The sequence below is a fragment of the Podarcis liolepis genome (genome assembly GCF_965112155.1).
Source record: "Podarcis liolepis genome assembly, chromosome: 5".
NCBI classification, from domain to species: domain Eukaryota; kingdom Metazoa; phylum Chordata; class Lepidosauria; order Squamata; family Lacertidae; genus Podarcis; species Podarcis liolepis.
Genome location: NC_139556.1, coordinates 51,301,135 through 51,320,763, shown reverse-complemented (window position 1 = coordinate 51,320,763; position 19,629 = coordinate 51,301,135). Strand labels below are relative to the sequence as shown.

The 19,629-nt window shown below is 41.6% G+C and overlaps 1 long non-coding RNA gene across 1 annotated transcript; it reads right to left on the bottom strand.

Annotated features, from left to right (window-relative positions):
* Positions 1–12,962: 12,962 nt before the first annotated feature.
* On the bottom strand, positions 12,963–14,000 carry LOC310707599. The gene is made up of 2 exons (XR_014526608.1): positions 13,874–14,000; positions 12,963–13,208 (listed from the first exon to the last, which is right to left on the bottom strand). It is a non-coding gene; the product is annotated as an uncharacterized lncRNA (long non-coding RNA).
* Between the last annotated feature and the right edge of the window lie 5,629 nt (positions 14,001–19,629).

Genomic DNA, 19,629 nt, shown 5'->3' with positions numbered 1-19,629 from the left:
CCTTTGAGGGGAAGACATGTATGGTGTGTACACAGCCTAAAGCACAACCTATTTCTCACCCCAAAAAGTGCTTACAGTACTATGTAAACACACATGTGATTTTCTTGGGACCATTAAGCACCTGAGAGGGGGTTTTTTTTGGCAGAGACAAAAGGGCTGCCTTAGCAGCTGAGAATTAGCACACAGCTCACATCTTGAAATAGGGACGTGGGTGGCGCTGTGGGTTAAACCAAAGAGCCTAGGACTTGCTGAGCAGAAGGGCGACGGTAAGAATCCCCGCGACGGGGTGAGCTCCTGTTGCTCAGTCCCTGCTCCTGCCAACCTAGCACTTCAAAAGCACATCAAAGTGCAAGTAGATAAATAGGTACCGCTCCAGCGAGAAGGTAAACGGCGTTTCCATGCACTGCTCTGGTTTGCCAGAAGCGGCTTAGTCATGCTGGCCACATGACCTGGAAGCTGTACGCCGGCTCCCTCGGCCAATAAAGAGAGATGAGCGCCACAACCCCAGAGTTGGCCACGACTGGACCTAATGGTCAGGGGTCCCTTTACCTTTACCTTTACACATCTTGAAATGTAGATTTCAAAGAAAAAATTTCGGTCTACAAGTTGTCTTTTCCCCTACCCTAAAGTCTGTTTTGTTTCCACTTTTTGGAGGACACTAATGATGCTGAGGGCCATTAGATGCCTGGAATCTCTGAACAGGGCAGGGAACGGCTCTCAGTCTGAAACCCAGGAGAGCTGCTTTCAGTCAGTGCTGACAGTAGTGAGCTAGATGGACCAATGGCATGATTCAATATTGTGCCAATGCAGCCTATCTAACTATGTTATCCAGGTAAGGTTGGGATCCTATACTCACTTACTTAGGAATAAGACCAATGGCATGTACTTTTGAGTTGACATGTAAATTACCTTACTCAGGATTATTTTATAGCAGTTTTATACATGTCTGCTTGGAAGTGAGCCCCATTGACTACAATGGGACTTCCCCTCAGTGTATTTTGGATGGTAGCCTCATGCATTTGACCTTTACATGAAAGATACAAGCATGGAATCATCATCATCATTTGACCTTTTGAAGGCCTGAATGGCTGGACCTGAGTTTGACATCCACTCTACTACATGGCTGGCTTCTTTTGGTGCCAGAGTAAGACTTTCTGTTCTCCCAGGGCTTTTTAACATCCTCATATTCTTAATTAACATCATGTAAGACTGTTATTAATCTTGTCTCTTTTATCACAGTTGAGCTATTTTTAGCTTTTAAAATATGGTCTTAGCTTTTGATATGACTAAGTAAATTGACTGTCATTGCTTTTAGATTTTATTCTTTCTGCTGCTTAAGGATTTTACTATGTTGTTTTGATGGTATTTTATAGAATGTTGTCTTTTAAGTTTTGCTATAAATTTTCCATACGTTACCCAGAAAACTGTGCTGTGGAGTGATTGATAATTATAATTAATAATAAATAATTTTTTGAGACCATGCTTGTCATGGCAGATTTATTTAATTTAATGTGATTACTTAGGTAGATACAATGTACATGTTTAAGCTTCACAAGATAACAAACCCTGCTTCCTATTTTTAGTTCAATAATTTATAAGGCTAGAGGCTGGTTCATATAGACGTGTCCATCACCTGATATCACATTGATTGATTCTGAATGCCATGTGTTAACCGATTCTATAGAAGAATGTACTTAAAAACATAAGAGTCTTCTGGACCAGTCCAAAGGACCATTTAGTCCAGATGCCCATGAGAAGCTTATTTTAGGGCACATTTTGAATTTTGAAAAAGTGTGGTGGATGCCAGTCACAAAATGGCTGCCATGGGAGGGGAGACATGGGATCACATAAAAGTAGAAGATACAGTCATTGCTGCTGCTTTCTCCCTCCCAGACTATCATGCTTGCCACCGTTGCCTATTCACAACAGGGAGCATTCCCCAGTAACAGGAAAAATTGCAAGATGGCCACACCACATACAGTCTCACACAGCACATGCCCACATTCACCATAGCCATGCAGACCACAGACACACATGCATCTCCCTCTTGTGCACATTGATACACTTCTCATATGCACATCCATCCATCCATCCATCCATCTCTCTCTCTCTCTCTCTCTCTCTCTCTCTCTCTCTCTCTCTCTCCTCAAGTGCATCTCCTGCTCTCTCACACAGATCACACATGTAGATCAAATACTCTTCTCTGTCTCTGCCTCCCTCTTCGTCTCAGACACCTCTCCCTTTCTCCCAAGTGTAGAGCACGGTGTGACATCAGGTAAGAAAACTGGCTCTAGATATGTACTTTGTTCCTTTTTTTTTAATGGAATGCTGAACACTCCTTCTGGGAATCAAGCAACACAAAACATACGAGCAAGTTATTAGCAACTGGATATCAGTGGCTCAAACAGTTTGTGCTCCATATCACTCATGCAAGGTGGAAACAGTAGATTATATCCATAGATTCACTTCTTCTGGTGTGGAGCTGCATTCTTATACTCTGTCACACTTTTGCTTGTAAGAAAACCTCCCCGAATCTTGTCCAAATGTAATGGCAAAAGAGTCCAAAAATCACAATCAAAGTTATCCTGCCACAAAAGCTCATTATTTACACATGCTGTGAATCACAGGAATGCAAATAGCTGAGGTCTAAAACTCTAGGGACAATCTGGTAGCTGAGTCAGCCAGAAACCACTAAGTCTCTGCAAAATGTTGGGTGCAAGTGGGCTTCCTCCACTAAAATTGGGGTGGGTGGTTCATGCATTCATCCCTGCCCCCCACTCACAACCAGAAAATTGTAGGACTTTGTCTGCATTCTACTCTCAAATAATCAAATTAAAATTAAAAGGTTTATTATTACTAAGAGATATTTTTGTCCTCAATCGTCTGTTTTGAATTTCAGCACTCTTAAAATCAATTTTCTGCTTTAAAAGGCAGATGTAATTGCCAGACATTTTGCCTCCTGTAAGGCAACATGGTAAAATATGTGGCCACTGTAGCATGCTAGATTTAGAATTTAATACCATATATTCCATCTTGACAGCACCATCATAATAAACAATGGAGAGAAAGGTTCAGAAAGCATAAGGAAGCTACTAAGTACATCTGGGCCAGTTGGGGGGGCCTGCAGCCTTGCTGTGCTTATTGCCATATCCTTCCTTTCCTGTAAGTCCAAAGACTTTGCTTAGCTGCCAAAATATAAGACCTTCCTGGAGCACAAAAATCTGAGAATATAATCAGAAGTAGATTAAAGTGATCTAGACTGCTGTTTGGCTTGTGCTGAGGAGGATAGATGGAGAATCCAAGTGGATTCTCCTGGATTCAACTTGATGTTCTCTTGCCCTATGCAGAGAAGCTGGAGCTCCTGTGGCATAGTGGTTAAAAGCGATGAACTAACGCTGGAGAGATCTGGGTTCAGATCCCCACTTAGGCATGACCTTAGGCTGGGGACTCCCTCTCATTCTAAACTATCTCGCAGGGTTCTCGTGAAGGTAAAACTGGAGTGGAGTGGAGATGCACGCCACCTTGAAATCTGTGGAGGAAAGGTGGTATAGAAATGTAATAAAAGTGAGGAGGTCAGTGAAATAGCACTGGAGCAAGTTGTGGCTTAAAGGTGTGGCAGGAAGCAAAGCCACCGACAGGGAAAACCTAATGCATCTTGTTGCTACCTTCAGCTAAAACTGAGGCAGGAATGACCTGGCATTCTGGGGAACTAAGCATGGAAGGAGAGGGAACTGAAAGGAAAGCTGGATGCAACGCCTGCCCTGCTAGTGTCCTTGGATGTAAAGGGGCAGACAAGAAATCAAAGGGCGTGGTATCTGTGGTATGGATGCACAAATCTGTAAGCTTAGGTTTTTCTCATTTTTCCATTCTTAAGTTCAGTTCTGCACATTAGTGTGTGATTTTCTTTTCTTTTTTTAAGGCCTCATGAACATTCATCAGCATTTTAGAATGAATTTCTCATAGTGTACACAATGTTTCCAAAGATACACAAAGTTGCACACATGATCAAAAAGAACGTAGATAAACCTGCATGTTGTGATGTTTGCAAGAGCTTCTATGATGGGAAAGAGATTTGATTTGGCTTTTTTTAAAAAAAAAGTCATTGAGAGTGTTACTTTCACAGAAATATAAAGCATTGTATACATTGCTTCTTTTGTCAACTTTTGATTTATTGGAACTTATTATAGAGCTAAACTTTATTGTCTTTGCTTATGATACTGCAGTAATCTTTTCCTAGGCTTTCACTTCATTTTGTTACATTTATCTAGCAAGCCAGATTCACACTCCCACAATAACCATATGGAGAAAAAGCCACAAAAGCTGTTAAGTACATTTAATTGCTGTTTTGATGAGCTCATATTTTAATTATGTTTATTGATTCTGCATGTGTTGAAATGGTCTTAGCATTTCAAGGGGGGAAATGGAATCAATATGCTGTAATTACTGGACAGTTTTATGATTTCCCTCCCCATGTAATTAAAACTTTCGTATAATATTTTAAAACACTTTTAAACTAATCCTTTGGTTTGGCTTGTCTACATTACCTACTGAGCTTAGGTAAAATTTAATTTTCATTCAGAAAGACTATATAATTAAGCGGAGAGCTAAAGATATTTGAAATTACATATTCACCCTCTCCCTCCCGCCCACCCCCATTAGAAGACTGAAGATAGCGAGTGCACAATATTTACTAACACAATACTAATTGTGGTGCAAAGATAATAGTAGTTTAAGCCTTACTGCACATGCTCAGCTGCCAACACTGGCTAGCATTCTGACTCAGACATCAATCTGTTGAAGGGTAACGGTTCTTCCTAAAAGATCTGTCACCATCTTATTTCACTCAGTTGCAGGCATCTGGCATAGTGCAACAAGACAGCGTTCTTAGCTGCAAGGAAAATCACACAATGAGGTTTCCAAGCATATTTAAAGCCATATCTCAGTTCTTCTATCTTTTAACTGCTTCCTACCACTGAGGAGTAAAATCCAGAAAGATCTGCTCTGATGCAAAGCCTGTTCAGATGAATGGGGTGGTGATGGTCAGGCCTCAAAGTGATTCTTATGTACTCGGCTTTTTTTTCCAGCTGGAATTCACTGAAACTCAGTTCCGGCACCTCTCAGGTAGGCCATTATAAGAGAAAAAGGAAGGAGTCCATGGTGAGTTTCGGCACCTCTTTTCCTAGCAATGCACATACTCAGTTGTTCATCTGAGCTTGCTGAAAGAAAGGATTCTAAACTGGAACTGACATCATCAAAGTCACACTCCAGCAAGGTGCTGAGCAACTGCTGAGGCCACATAAATGCACTGAAGTAAGTTGGTAAGTGGTGTTAAAACCAGCGTTATCAACACAGGTTCTCTGACACCTGAAAGAGTTACTGAATCCCTCGACTCAGTACTATTCCATAGCCGGATTTAATAAAAAATGCCAGTTGACCTCTTCACCGTTCATGCGTCTCTCACAGATTTACATACTCTCCCCGCCAACACATTTGTCTACTACGGTGTGGAAGATGGGAAAACTCCTTCCTTCATCGCTTCAGTCACTACCAAGTTTTTACAAGGCCATTTCATCCTGTCAGCTGTAAAGGTGAACACAAAGAAAGTAGGATAAAAACAAGGGCCACGTCAATTTTTTGTCAGGAAACATTTTTGGGAGTACAATAAATTAAAGTAAAATAAATGTTTACTTTGAGTTATGCAAGCATTCCCTGAAAAACCCCACAGTTTTTCAGGGAAAAACCTGTATGTAAATCATTATGCAATTTTTCACTTATGTAAGCAGCCATTTCCCTCATGATCTGTTGTTGTTTTGGCATCAAATTGACAGGGTGTGTTTTTCCCCCTGTTATGGGGAAAACATATGCCCCTGTTATGGCATATTTCCAACTGATATCACTGATAGTATAAGCAAGTACAAGTGCAAGTAGCCCCTTTGCCCTCACCTTCAATGGGTAGTGGAGAGGGAATATGTTGTCACTGGTAAAGTTAGCTCAACTGGTTAGAGTGTGGTGCTGATAAAGCCAAGGTCATGGGGTTTGATCCCTGTATGGGCCAGCTGCATATTCCTGGGTTGCAAGGGGTTGGACTAGATGACTCTTGGAGTCTCTTACAATTCTACGAGTTCACTACTGTGACAATCTGGATTTCTTTGCAGGGTTTCAGCACAGTACAGCTAAACCGGTAGTGTTGCCTCAACAATGGTGATGCCCATTCAGGAATAAATTCAGGAAAATCAGAAGCACAAATCGAACTACAACAGAAATTATTATGGCATGCACATGAACATTGAGAAAAGCGTAAAAACTTATTTCACCTATTAATCTGTTTCTATCTTAATATTTAATGAAATAAATAAAATCTATTTGGATGTCCGTTTCAATATCATTGCGTATGTTATGCTTGTTTTTACCTAGGTATTTAGCTAAATTGGAATTATTATTTTTTGTTATTGTAGTTTTGTCTATGACAGAATTGTTAAGCTGTTATTTGACCTTTTTATGATTCTGTAAATTTTGTATATTGTTGTTTTCCTCTGTTTATTTTTATTATTTTGTTCCCCACTCTGGAATTGAAAATATTCAATGGAGAGAGGGCTGTAAACACTACTACTACTACTACTACTACTACTACTACTACTACTATTACTACTACTGCTGCTGCTGCTGCTAATGATAAGGCAGATAAAAATCTATGGGATGTTGGAATCAATTTTCTTAATGCTACTCAATAGCCATATGGGTGGAAAAGAAACCAAACCTAATACCAAATTCATTGTCCACTGGCTACTTACTGCATCTGAGCCACAAACCAACTAAAGGTGAAATAGCTGTAAGGTTATACACACTTATTTAGGAGCAAGTCCCATGGAGCTTAGGAAGACAAACCTCTGCACACATATTCATCGCTTTGAGGGTGAAGGTTCTAAAATATTTTAATGGGCCTTAATGGTCTAAAGCAACCTGTTTATTAAGCCTTTATCCTGATGTGCCTCCAGGGAGATTAAACGACATTGACTATTGACTGAGCATTGATTTTGAATTGTTCTCTGGGAGGTCAGATGGAGTTGTGTCAAAGCAAGTGCTAGTCTATACTTTCCCAGTGTGTTTTCCTGTCACGTTCCTTGTCACAAAAGTCTAGTCTTTGGGAGAATCGAGTTTGTTGCACAAGAAACTCTCAGTTAACTGCAAATGCATAACCTGCATTTGACAGTGTGTGGTAGAATCCCACCCCAAAACAGCAATAGTCTGGATTACATTCAAATACTATAGTTACTTGTCTGTGTATAGTGTGTGGCCTGAATTTAGCACTGCCTCATGTAATGAAGTGGGTTTCCCCCCACCTTAGAGTTCTTCCCGCTAAGAGCAGGAGGCAAATGACATATAGTGAAACCAGATTAACAACCATTAGAACAATCAGGGATGAACTAGTTAAATATTTCTGTCTTTGGCTAAATTGCTGTCAGTAGACACAAATAGCCATTAATATTACCTGGCGGTCACTCATCTCTTCCTCCTGATCCCAGCTCCCCCGGCAAGGCTCAGAGTAGGTCATTTAGGGGAAGGGGAAATAAGAGTGTTCATGATGATAGGAGGAAATCAGAGAGGTTACAAAGTTTCACTTAGCTGTAGATTAGTCTAAATTAAATAGAGTGGCCTGGTGAGGGGTCTCAGTCTTCAGGGCAACCTGATAGCGAGTCTAGAATCGCAGACTATCTGTGTACTAAATTGATGGCAATGAAAATAATACTCCCCAGACACAAAAGTACACTTGTTTTCAGATTAATGCATCCTGAATGTGAGCTTTTCAGCCCCTCTTTGAATGAGTCAACGTGTGCGTGCTCACCTGGGCCGGGAGCTGACTTTGAGCCTCATTATTAGAAAATATCTTTGCCACGAAACTGGCTGCTTGGAAGGCTTTGCTGGGGGTTGGGAGGGAGAGGTACTTTAGTGGGCAAAAATACACGAAAAGTTTAATTCAGTGTCAGAAACCTGACTTTCCTCACAGCCAATTTGCACAACCGCATGCAGAAAGTGTGTTTTTTAAATTCGTTTTTATCTCCCTGGATTGAATGTGTGAGCGTGGCAAACAGGTGGGGATTTGCCTCATCCATTCAAGTCAGCTACAGCATTGCACTCACGATGAGCCATGTGGAAAACAATAAACAGAAAAATAGTGACAGATTGTGCTTACAGCCATTGACTGACAGCTGGTTCATGAAATGGTCATGTGACTTGGGCCTGTGTGGGACTGCAGGGACCTTAAAAAAAAAAGTGGGGTTGACACAAGGAAAACGGGAACACGCAGCTGTTTCAGGAAGACATTCCCTTGGTCAACAACACAATGGGGGGAAAAAACCCTGGATACTGGGGAACACAAGTTAGAGGCTGGTCAGAATGAGAAATTGTGGTGCGCATTTGTCTTGCTGGACAACTAATTAAATTTTTTCTCTCAGGCTGAACTGTGGGGATGCCTACCTGTAAAAGCCACCTGACCTCACAATAATTTAGAGTGGTCAGGTAGGCTTACTGTGTGTTATAGCTAAGCTATCCAACTGTATTCTGGCTCAGAGGGAGAGATGATTGCTGCTTGGTTATTAAAGCTCCAGCCCCGGACCCATGCTGGTGTTTCGCATGCCTTCTTTCCATTATTTTGCATCTGCAACTCTACAATGAATAGTCTCCCAGTATGGAAAAGAAATTAGAACCAATAAACCAAAAAGAGTTTGACACCTTGCTTTAACCTGGTTTTAATGGGGATTTAATCTATGTATTACCTTGTGTGGCTCCACTGGTCAGATGCAGCTTTGTGACCTGTCATGTTTAAAACCTCCCCAAATAGCACAGCTGTCAAATTATACTGTTTCAATGCACAGTGTGACAAAAGTGCATGGAAAGAGTCCTTGTTTTCTTTTGTTTTATCTCCCCTCCCCCCCCCAAATTATTCACTCTTGAAATTCAAGCCGATGTACTCTGTCTTTTTAGTTATTAAATCTGTTGTCCTGTTTGTTTGTACACGTTGTCTCAGAGATTTGCATGCGCTAATTACAGATGTGGCCAGAATTCCCTGTGTCAACATCTAGCGCAAAACTCCTGCTGGAGGGGGAAAGGATCAGTATGATTCCTACAATATGAAACAAATAGTGTGGAACCACATAGTATAGACTGAAGGCTCTATTTATTTCAGATCATCATCTTGTTTGTACCGATTCCTACCTGTATGTAAATCATTTGCAAGATGAACTGGTGGCTTGCATGGGCAAATGAACCATCAAAGATCTAATACTAAGCAGAAGCTCCCATCAATGTACCTACACAGTGTCAAACACACTGCCATCTCCATACAGTGGTGCCCCGCAAGACGAATGCCTCGCAAGGCGAAAAACTCGCTAGACGAAAGGGTTTTGCGGTTTTTGAACGCGGTGTGGTAGCCTTTTTTGAGGTTTTTGACGATTTTCCAAAACTTTTCCGACACCGTGCTTCGCAAGATGAAAAATTCGCTAGACGAAAAAACTCACGGAACGAATTAATTTCGTCTTGCGAGGCACCACTGTACTTCCCATTTCCCTCTTGGTAAGCGGCAGCAGCCCTGCTGCCAGGAGGTCTGCTCATTTTTTACCTGGTGGGCAGCATTGTGGCCAGAAGCCAGGTTTTCCGGCCTGGGGTGGAGGTACGCTGCCTCTCCCCTACGTCACGGCCAGCCGCGTCACCTGTGCTGGGGGACAGCTGCAGCCTGTTAAAGGGATCTGGGGTGTGAATACTGTCCGAAGCCTGGATGTGGGCTAGGGCCATGTCACAGCCCCTACAGAGACCCCTCGGGGTGCCCCTATTTGATGTAAGTCATAGGGCATCCCCTATCAGTGGTTCACCCTTCCGTGGACTCCCTGCAGTCAGGCAGGAGTCAATATATATATCCTGGCTTCACCCCAATGCCTAAGCCAAACTGCTCACATCTGTAACCAATAAAGTTGTGGCCTATTTGAACCCATAAACCAAAATACTCCATCTCAGTGTGTTTTACTGTTCTCCTGGGAACTTTGTGGCTTGGGTGCCTTGGCACACAAGTCACATGTCTGGTGGCAGCCCTTGATCAATCCTGATGACAGTTATTCCATAAAAAGACTAGCTCACACTTCAGGGATGGCAATTTTGCCCTGACTTGGTACATGGCATCTGAGGAAGCTGGAGTACAACTATATAGGGGGATTATGCACTTTTGGTTGTATCACATAGCTTCCCTTTAAAGACGTTTTGATCCAGCTGAGGCTTCCATCAATAGCAGGAGGAGGAGGAAGGCAATATTTATATATTCGCCTTCCCTCCTCTTGCTCCCATTCCCTGCCTTGCCTGCTTCACAGGGTTGGGGAGGGACTTGAACAGTGTGGGAGATGGTATGGAGGCTGCAGAGTGAAGGGTGAATTTGCAAAAGTAGCCTCACTTTCCATTCTGCTGAATGACACCCACTGCTGGATCAAAGAGCAGAGGAACAGCACTGGATGCCACCCTTCAGTTGGATGACCTTATGACAATCCTTAGTAACACTTTTTACCCTGGGATCATAAAATCACATCCTACCTCTTGAAGCTGCCTGACCTGCTTTGTTCCATGCTTATAAAGGGCTAGATGCTTGAAGTTTGCAACTGGATTGCTAAAACAATTCCAAGCAGCTTTGAAAAAGCAGCGTCCCTCCTTACCTGTTGTGTCTGCTTCTTAGTCGGAAGTTACTGTTTATGTTAACTTTGTTTTTGAAAAATCCTTGATATTTGTGTATGATCAAACACTTTTAAATTATATTCCTAAGGTGTGGGGAGAAGCAGTTGGACAACAAAAGTGGATACTGTGAGCCCATATGGTTGCAAAGAAACATATACCTCAAGGATGGAAGGATAAAGACTCACCACCTACTATTCAGTGGTCTGAAGTTCTCACTGTCTTTTCTATGTTTGAATGTACATCTTATTTGGATGTCAATCTCATTAGGATATCCATCTGGACTGCTTATATTTAAGTGTGTGTGTTATTTTCATTGTTAATATCAGCTGATCATGTCCCCCCTCCACTTTTCCGTTATATTTACAAAACAAAACTTTTTTTAAAAAACATGTTTCATAATCACTGCCCAGCATGTTCCTGGTTTCCAAAATGAACTGGTTATTAAGGAAGAACTGGGTTGCCATAAAGAGTTTTTGTGAAAGTTTGGATTGTGTAGGTAACTTATGGTGAGTGAGATATCATGACAGGATCCATTTTGGGTCTTACACCTCTAAAAGAACATACAGCTGTCCAGTTAAAAAGCATTTATGTTGATATCCTGATTCCTTTTACGTGATTATAGTGGCTGTTCTCATTGGCTTAGTTCACATGTCATTCCCTGGTTATTTTGTTAATTCATGTTAGTAAAAGACATGTCATTGTGCATTGGGATGGCAGCAGGAGCTAAGCAGTATGGGAAGGAGAGGAAACCATGCAGGAGTGTATTCATTTGTAGCTTATTCTCTCCCTTTCTGTCTGCCATTAAAAGGACTTTAACTTTTTTTTCTAATTAATGCAAAAATTTATTCTCCGAAGAACATTGCTTCTGTTCTGTGTAAGGAACTTACTGGACATGCATGAGTGCATGTGCTTATGATCTTCCATGAGTCAGGTACTATTTAATTTTCCAATCAGGTCTATTATAATAATTACAACTGGATAAACATTACAATGCTAAAGCCTTAAAATGCCATAATGATGTGCCATGTTATGGCTATATAGGGTTAGAGCCATGGTATAAACATCCCAAACAAACGAATGTTTATCTGTCAACCTGTAGACCATAGCCCTGAACTGATCCCACTTGGGAGACAGACCCTGAATAATGGGCCATTATATTTTCATGAGGTACACAATTGCCTTGAACTTGCCAGGAGTTCAGGTGTGGGTATATCTGTACTTTGAGCGGCGGCAGGAATGTCAGAGCCTGCATCCTTGCGTTTATGCATCTGCTTGGCATAGCCCTTGTAGAGACCCAGCTCCATTTCACTTGAATAACTTAAGCTATTCATGAACAATGAGGTTCAAATTGTACTTTTCTTCAACACAACATTAACTCTCAAAGAGCTGGAAACCCAGTATTCTGTTCCTTCAGCTTAGATTCCAAATCAGTCACAGAGAACATTATATGAGCCGTAATCCCATTAAATATATCATCTTGCAAATATCTAAATCCAGTTAATTAACTTGTATTGCAAAAGAGCTCCAAGATAGAGGGGTTTTGGTGAGTAGCCATAGTTTTTAGCTCTCAAGTTATACTCCAGGTAAAATGTCAACGTGCCCCTCCTCCTTTATTTCATAACTGGGATAGGACAAAGTTACCAAACAATGATACTCTGTATATTATTTTAAGTAATGAAACACAGGTACCAGGTTTGTGTTTTTTTGAAGAACTGCTCTTCAGTTGATAAGCTCTAAATGAACAAAACTGCAAAATTAGGAGAATTAAGGCATAAAACTTTGCAAGTCTCTTTATTGAGTTCAGTGGGCCTTACTCCCAGGTAAGTGTGGACAGGATTGCAGCCTTGTCTTAAAGTGCCTGTTACCATAAGGGGAAGCCACAGGAGTGGAACACATTATTATTTAATTGTATTACAACAGGACCATTTCAGCATTTATATGACTATATATTATTATTTTTTGCCTGCTCTCCCAGGTTTTTTTTTAATTTTAGTTGTATTTATGGCACTTTCTCTAAATTAGTTCATTAAGCCCAATGTGCAGGACCTGACTTTGATGTGTTTCATATGTTGCCTAGGGTGGGGTTTTTTTTTGGGGGGGGGGGTTGTACTTCAAACTCAAACATTATACTTTTTTAAAGCAGTTAATTCAGTATGAAAGAAAAAAATAAGCAGGAATATTACATAAGGTGACCACTTATGAATCACCCAAAATTAGAGAAAATGTGTCACCCCCCAAAAAGAGGGCCCAGATTTGCCTTAAATTTCCATATGTTGAATGATATGTATAGCTAGCTATAAATTTTGAAACAACTGCATCTCCTTATAGTGGAGAAGACTGTTAGCAGATGCCTTCTCAGTCTGCTGTCCAGGTGTGAACCGTTGATGGTCACTTCAAGGGGCATCCTCTCCCATCTTAAGGTTCTTGATATTTAAACCAAGCTTCCACCAAACAGAGGAACATCCATGGTAAAGTAGGACCTGGTAGCCAAGCTGCACCTTCAAAAACAAAGCACATGGACCAGACTTCTGAGATTGTTGTTGATTCAGTACAGTCTCAGAACCCTTTGAGCCTCAGAACAACAAAATTATTGATCCACTCAGTATACCTACATCTAGCAGATGAGGCATGGGCACCTCACAGATAGTGAGGGGAAGAGGCCTTAATGAATGACATGTGACAGATACACTAGACCCTCCAAGTGTCCCCATTTCCCAGGGACAGTCCTGGATTTACAGAAGCTGTCCTGGTTTCTGTTTTGATGCTGGAATGTCCCACACTTCCCTAGGATGTCCCTATTTTTAATCAGAGAAATTTTGGAGGGTATGAAGCTATCTGACTCCTGAGCCATCTGAAGGCAGCCCTCTATAGGAAAGTTTTTAAATCTTTAATGTTTTATTATGATTTTATATATGTTGGAAGCCACCCAGAATGGCTGGGGCAACCCAATCAGATGGGCAGGGCCTAAATAGTAAAATAAATAAATAAATAAATAAATAGGACGTTCCTATTTTCATCAAAGAAACGTTGGAGGGTATAGTACACTACAAGTCTGTCCTGTTGTCTTAAAGTACTGTTTCTTGTGTTCAAGACCAGTACTATTAAGAAAATTGCATATTATTATTATTATTGTTATTATTATTATTATTATTAATTTAATTACCTGCCCTCAGAGGTGGGTTACAAGAATTAAAACACAAAGTCAAAAACAGTTCAAAACAACTATCGCAGAAATAAGGTGGACCCTTTAAAAAGGTGCCACGTCAAACTAACTGGTTAAACTGGAAGGGCTGCTTCTGCACGCCACATTCTATCCGTTTGCCTAAGCAAGCCGGCTGCATGCACTGCAGCAGTACCCTAATGACAGTATAATTAGGAGTATCATTGTGGTAATGACTTTTTTCATCTGGAGAAAAGACTGCAAGAGAAAAGTGTGTCGTATTTGCCTAGCTTCACCTGCCGCTCTGCGATGCCCTGGCTTCATTCTGACATCATAAAGGTAATGCAGGGTGTTTGACAAGGCCTCTGACTTGGTACTCATCTAATTAAAGAGAAATGCACCTCAAATTCTAGTGAATTATTTTACTTTTAAAAAATGTTGCCCATTCATCTTGCTTAAAGATTTACCTGCCTCTGTGAGTTCAATTAATGAAAGGGACAATGGGTCTCTTGTTAGCACAGCTACAGTCACTTGGTTCAGGGTCAGCAGCCCCAGCGAGAGGCAACGATGGCTAAATTTAGTCCCCCACCCGATCCCAATTTTATTTAAAAAATCCTAAAGACTGACAAGTTTCTGATTTTTATCAGGCCAGTTTAAGACTGAGGGGTTGGAATACAAAGCCTGTCTCGGTTTGCAAACTTTATTCAGCAGTTATTGGCTTGTTTAAGTTAAATACTACATATCAAACGCCACACAATGGCATAAGAAGAGATGGAGGAGAATGACAACTACCTAGTGCAGGGGGGAAAGCTTTCCATATTTTAAAGGTGCACTTAATTGTTGTTCATTATTTTTATTGTTGATGTTTTGAATGTGAAATCACTTCAAGCTATTTTATGGAAAGTGATTTATAAATGGGATAAAATAATATGAATACGAATAATAGTAAGAATAAATTGTGCTTTGAAAATAGATCTGTTGCAATGGTAGCTGGGAAAATAAGCTTGTGAAAAATGCATTTATAGAAAATGGAATGCATTCAAACCTGGCAATTTTGAAAATCCAAATGAGAAATGTATAGATGTTTATATCTGACCAAGATGTTCACTTATTTAACGTGTGATGAAAGTAAACCAATGAGTACAAGTTTCAATGTCTGCTTTCTATCAGGATATGTATTTAAAGGATGTGCTGAGAGTAAAGATCCTGGGTTGTATTCAAAGTAACACTGCATGATTGTTCCGTCAGCACAAGGATTTCTGCATGTACAGTAGGAGGAGGGAAGGAAAGTTCTGTTGCACAAGTGTTAACGCCTTGCACTAACAGCATTGCTTACTGCCCAATGTGTTATTTCATTTTGCTGAGTTTTAACTTGAGGTTTACGTTGTCAGTACTTTCCGAAGTGTGTTTGCAAAACCGTAGACCTGAGCTATCCAGTTGCGTTTTAGGGAAAACCCATCTACTTAATATTCAATTGGGCTCAGGTTTTGCACAGGGCTTTGCTTTCATCGGGCAGGTTTCCGCCCCCCCCCTATAAAAGTATCAGACCTGTGCTGCTCCTGCAGTATTATTCAGGAAATCTCGTGGAAAGTGAAACAGGTTACAGCAAAGGCAAAGTAGATAAATTAAATTTCAAAACAGAAGAAAGGCAGATGAACCTCAGACTGAATCTCCTGCTCAATGTGAGCAGGTTGTGGCAGAAAGGTAATTTTGTTTAGCCTCAAAAGCCCAGCAATTGTCTTCCACAAATGTATGGGCTCAATCATGTCCACCCTATAATTTGGCTTGCCATGGCCACCTGTTCCCAATCCATCCTTCTTTCATTTGCATAGCTTTTCATGCCCATTTGCAACCATTTTGGGGGGGTGAAGACACACACTCCGTTACCCAGGCAATGAAACCAGTGTTCACTGCCTTACTATACACAGTCCTGGCCAAGACTCCAATACAGTGGTGCCTCGCAAGACGAAATTAATTCGTTCTGCGAGTTTTTTCGTCTAGCGAATTTTTCGTCTTGCGAAGCACGGTGTCGGAAAAGTTTTGGAAAAGCTTCAAAAATCACCAAAAACCTCAAAAAAGGCCACCACACCGCGTTCTATGAGTTGCTCCTCGAAGTCAAGTCACAACTGTATTAACGGTGTTAAGAAAAAGGAAACAAACTTGCAAAAAACGCAAGACATTTTCGTCTTACGAAGCAAGCCCATAGGGAAATTCGTCTTGCGAAGCAGCTCAAAAACCGCAAAACCCTTTCGTCTAGCGAGTTTTTCGTCTTGTGAGGCATTCGTCTTGCGGGGCACCACTGTATCTTTGCTTTGGTCCAGCTCTCCTCATGACAAGTTGGGGTAGAATATGGATGGGGATGCACATGCCACATTAACATCAACATTGCACTACACATTGGGGCAAGAGACTATTGGCTCAGAGGCCTTGGCAACAGGGGCACATTCCCTCTTCCCCATAAAAACCCACCCCCGTGGAAACAGTTTATCACCGTTTTGTAATGGGGTGCAAAATTGCTAAATGGGGTGACACTCATGAGATAAGATACAACAGTTCTGCAGGCTCAGAATGCTGGCTTACCTTAAGAGGTGGACAGATTCTATCTGTGACTGAAGGGAAACCTGAGCCCTTCAGATTACTGCTTAATGCCAAAAGTTATCCAGTGATGGTAGAGGAGGGGGAGGAAAGTAGATATATACACACACCCCTCGTGGACCAGGGTTGGCAGATGATCAGGAGCAATCAACTGATCATCAAGGCTTCACAAGCCCTGCCCATAATGCTTCACAATCTCCAACAATCAGCTGACGTTTGGGGTTTGCCAAGCCTGGTGGACAGCAATTTGCAACCCCCAGTGACCAGCTGATCATCACAGCTTAAGAAAGCTAGCAAAGCCCCAGTGATCAGTTGATCACTGGAGCTTGCAGAGTTGGGTGTGCAGAGCTTTGCACAGCTGCCTGCAACCCACCTTGCAGCTCAGCTGCATCTTTACCTGCCCCACAATAGGCCAGGCATAGGCAAACTCATCCCTCCAGATGTTTTGGGACTACAATTCCCATTATCCCTGACCACTGGTCCTGTTAGCTAGGGATCATGGGAGTTGTAGTCCCAAAACATCTGGAGGGCCAAGTTTGCCTATGCCTGCAATAGACCTTATGGAAGGCATCATATGTGATGTCAGGTATGTAGCAGTCGGTGTGGCTTGGCTGAAACAGCTTCATGGGCCAAATAGGGAGCCTGGTAGTCATAATTACACTTGTGGGTTCTCCACCACTGACCTAGAGGAAGTGCACACTAAGATAGAAACAATATACTTCTAACTCCATTGTGGTCAGATCAAAGGACACAGCACCTCATGTTTAATTGTGCCAACAAAGCTCTGTGGAAGAACATAGTTTTGTTGGAAGTGATCTGAAGAGCCCATTATCGCTCGTAAAAAGACTCATAATATTAAGGACTGATTGGCTGACCGCAATGCACAAGCCTGTCAACTGCCAGAACAACCAACATTACTAGTGGCTGCATTATCACAAGATTGTTCCTCTTGTGTGTTTCTCCTAAGTTAATTTTGAGAATCCAATTGAGAATTTGTGTTTGTGTACAAGTTTGTGTGTGTGCTTTAGACAATTTGCCACTTGCAGCAGTTTCCACAATTTTTATGTCATTGATGCCCATGCAATAGGTTTTATGCAGGTGAGGCCACTAGAAAAAGGCTTTCAAAACATAACAAGCTGGTGAATGGACGAGGATGCATAAAAACATACTTTAACATCTTTTAGTGCAATAATCATGGAGACTTCTCAGGATGTTGTAGACAGGCACAATCCCAGGTGTGAAATTTAAATGAGGCAACAGCAACATATTATCATGAGTTAGTTTTATTTATTGCTTTTAAAGAATTTTAATATTTACTTAGGAATAATTCATTAGAGAAGTGCAGTCCTATCCTATGGCATCAAAGACCTTGGATTTCAGAGGAATTCATTCCTATGCAAATCTATCTTCTGATTAGAGAAAAAGCCACACCAAATGACACATTCCAGGGTTACTTCTGCGCAAACATGGATAAAATTGTGCTCAGTCTGCAGTACTATAATATATACGAAGATTGCAACAGTCTATGTTTGACTTTAAAGGGTATACACAGGAAGCTGCCTTATACCAGGTCAGATGATTTATCCTCATAGGTCAGCACTGTCTACTTGGATTGACAGCCGATCTCTGGCAGAGGTCTTGCCCATCATCTGCTGGCTGATCCTTTCAACTGGCGATCCAAGGGATTGAACCTGGGACCTTCTGCATGCAAAGCAGATGCTCAACCACTGAGCTACATCATCTCCCCATTGCATTTTCAGAATTACTGAATACATGCCTATTTTAGTTGCCCTTGAAGAAAGGTTTCATATGTGAAATGCGTTGAACATACCACAATAAACTGTTTTCTTTCTCTCCCACTTGCTCTGCTTTTGGGGACTGTCCTCTCTCTTTTCCCTGACTGTAAATATCTTCAGCTTAATCCCAAGGAAACACCGCCTTCCTTTAAATCATTATTTTGCAAGAAACACATTGCGCAAAGCCATGTACTCTCGGGACTGTCAAGGATGTTCACTCACTTGTTGCTAGAGGGCAGAACGCAACCTTTCAAGCACTGCACCTGGGACACCCAAACTTCGTGAAAAGCGTGTTCCCAAAGCCAGCTGGTTGGCAGAGGCCATCCTGTCAAAGGAAATGATTCACTTAAACTGAATGGCAGGTTGCGTGTGTGCAAACTTCTTCCTAGAATTTATTGCCATGCAAGAAGAATTAAAACGTTCCCTCCTCTGTGACTGGCATCTGTATTGCTACAACTCGCCATTCTGCATCTGCAGCTACTGATATGATGGCTTCAGTGTTGGAAATGCTGAATTTGATGCACATCCATCTGCTGATTTTATAGCACTTTTATAGGACTTCCTTTGGCCTTGCTTCACTTTCATCCCTGAGGACTTCTGTGCCCCACCTTCCATGATGTTGAAAGGCCCCTTTCTCTCTTTCCAAGAGAAGAAATCTCAAATCTAAATCCTCTCTGGGACTTCCTCTTCACAGGGGCTACAATATTCCCTTCTGTTATCTCTTTGAAGATGCTGCCAAGTCGAGCTAGTGTTCCTCTGTGCACAACAGGGGTCCCTTGCAGGGAGTGTTTCATAGTTTGCCCAGCATATCTATACAGGCAGGGCAGCAAAGAAAAGAGGCACTCACTTGACCCCTAAAAAAGTGGTGCTTGAAACCTTTGCACATCTGCCTGGAGGACCAATCTCACATCTCAACCTAATTGCCAGTGTTTTGTGCCTAAGGCCAAGATGATATCTGGATTCAAATTACTGCTGGGTTGGGGTAGCACACTGCATCCAGATCTGTGTTCAACCATATTGACATCTGAAACTACTAAACAGAAAAGGAATCAAACCACACAACACTGATCACTAAGGTCCCTGTCCTCCTGCCAGTGGAAAAAATGAGACGTTTAAGCTTGCTGCATTTGTATGCATTTACACTTATGCAGCATTTGCATCCTGAGCAGTCCCTGTGACAATTTTACTAAAAGAAACCAGGAACCAGATCCATTGCCACTCCAAGGTAAATTGGAACAGCTGTATTTGGGGAGTAAAATTGCCATTGTAATACCACTCCATTCCTGCTATTTGCAATGGGAAGAGCATTCCTCTCGTGGTGAATAGCTGGCGTGGGGCAAGAGATTCTGATTAGGACTGCATTTGCCT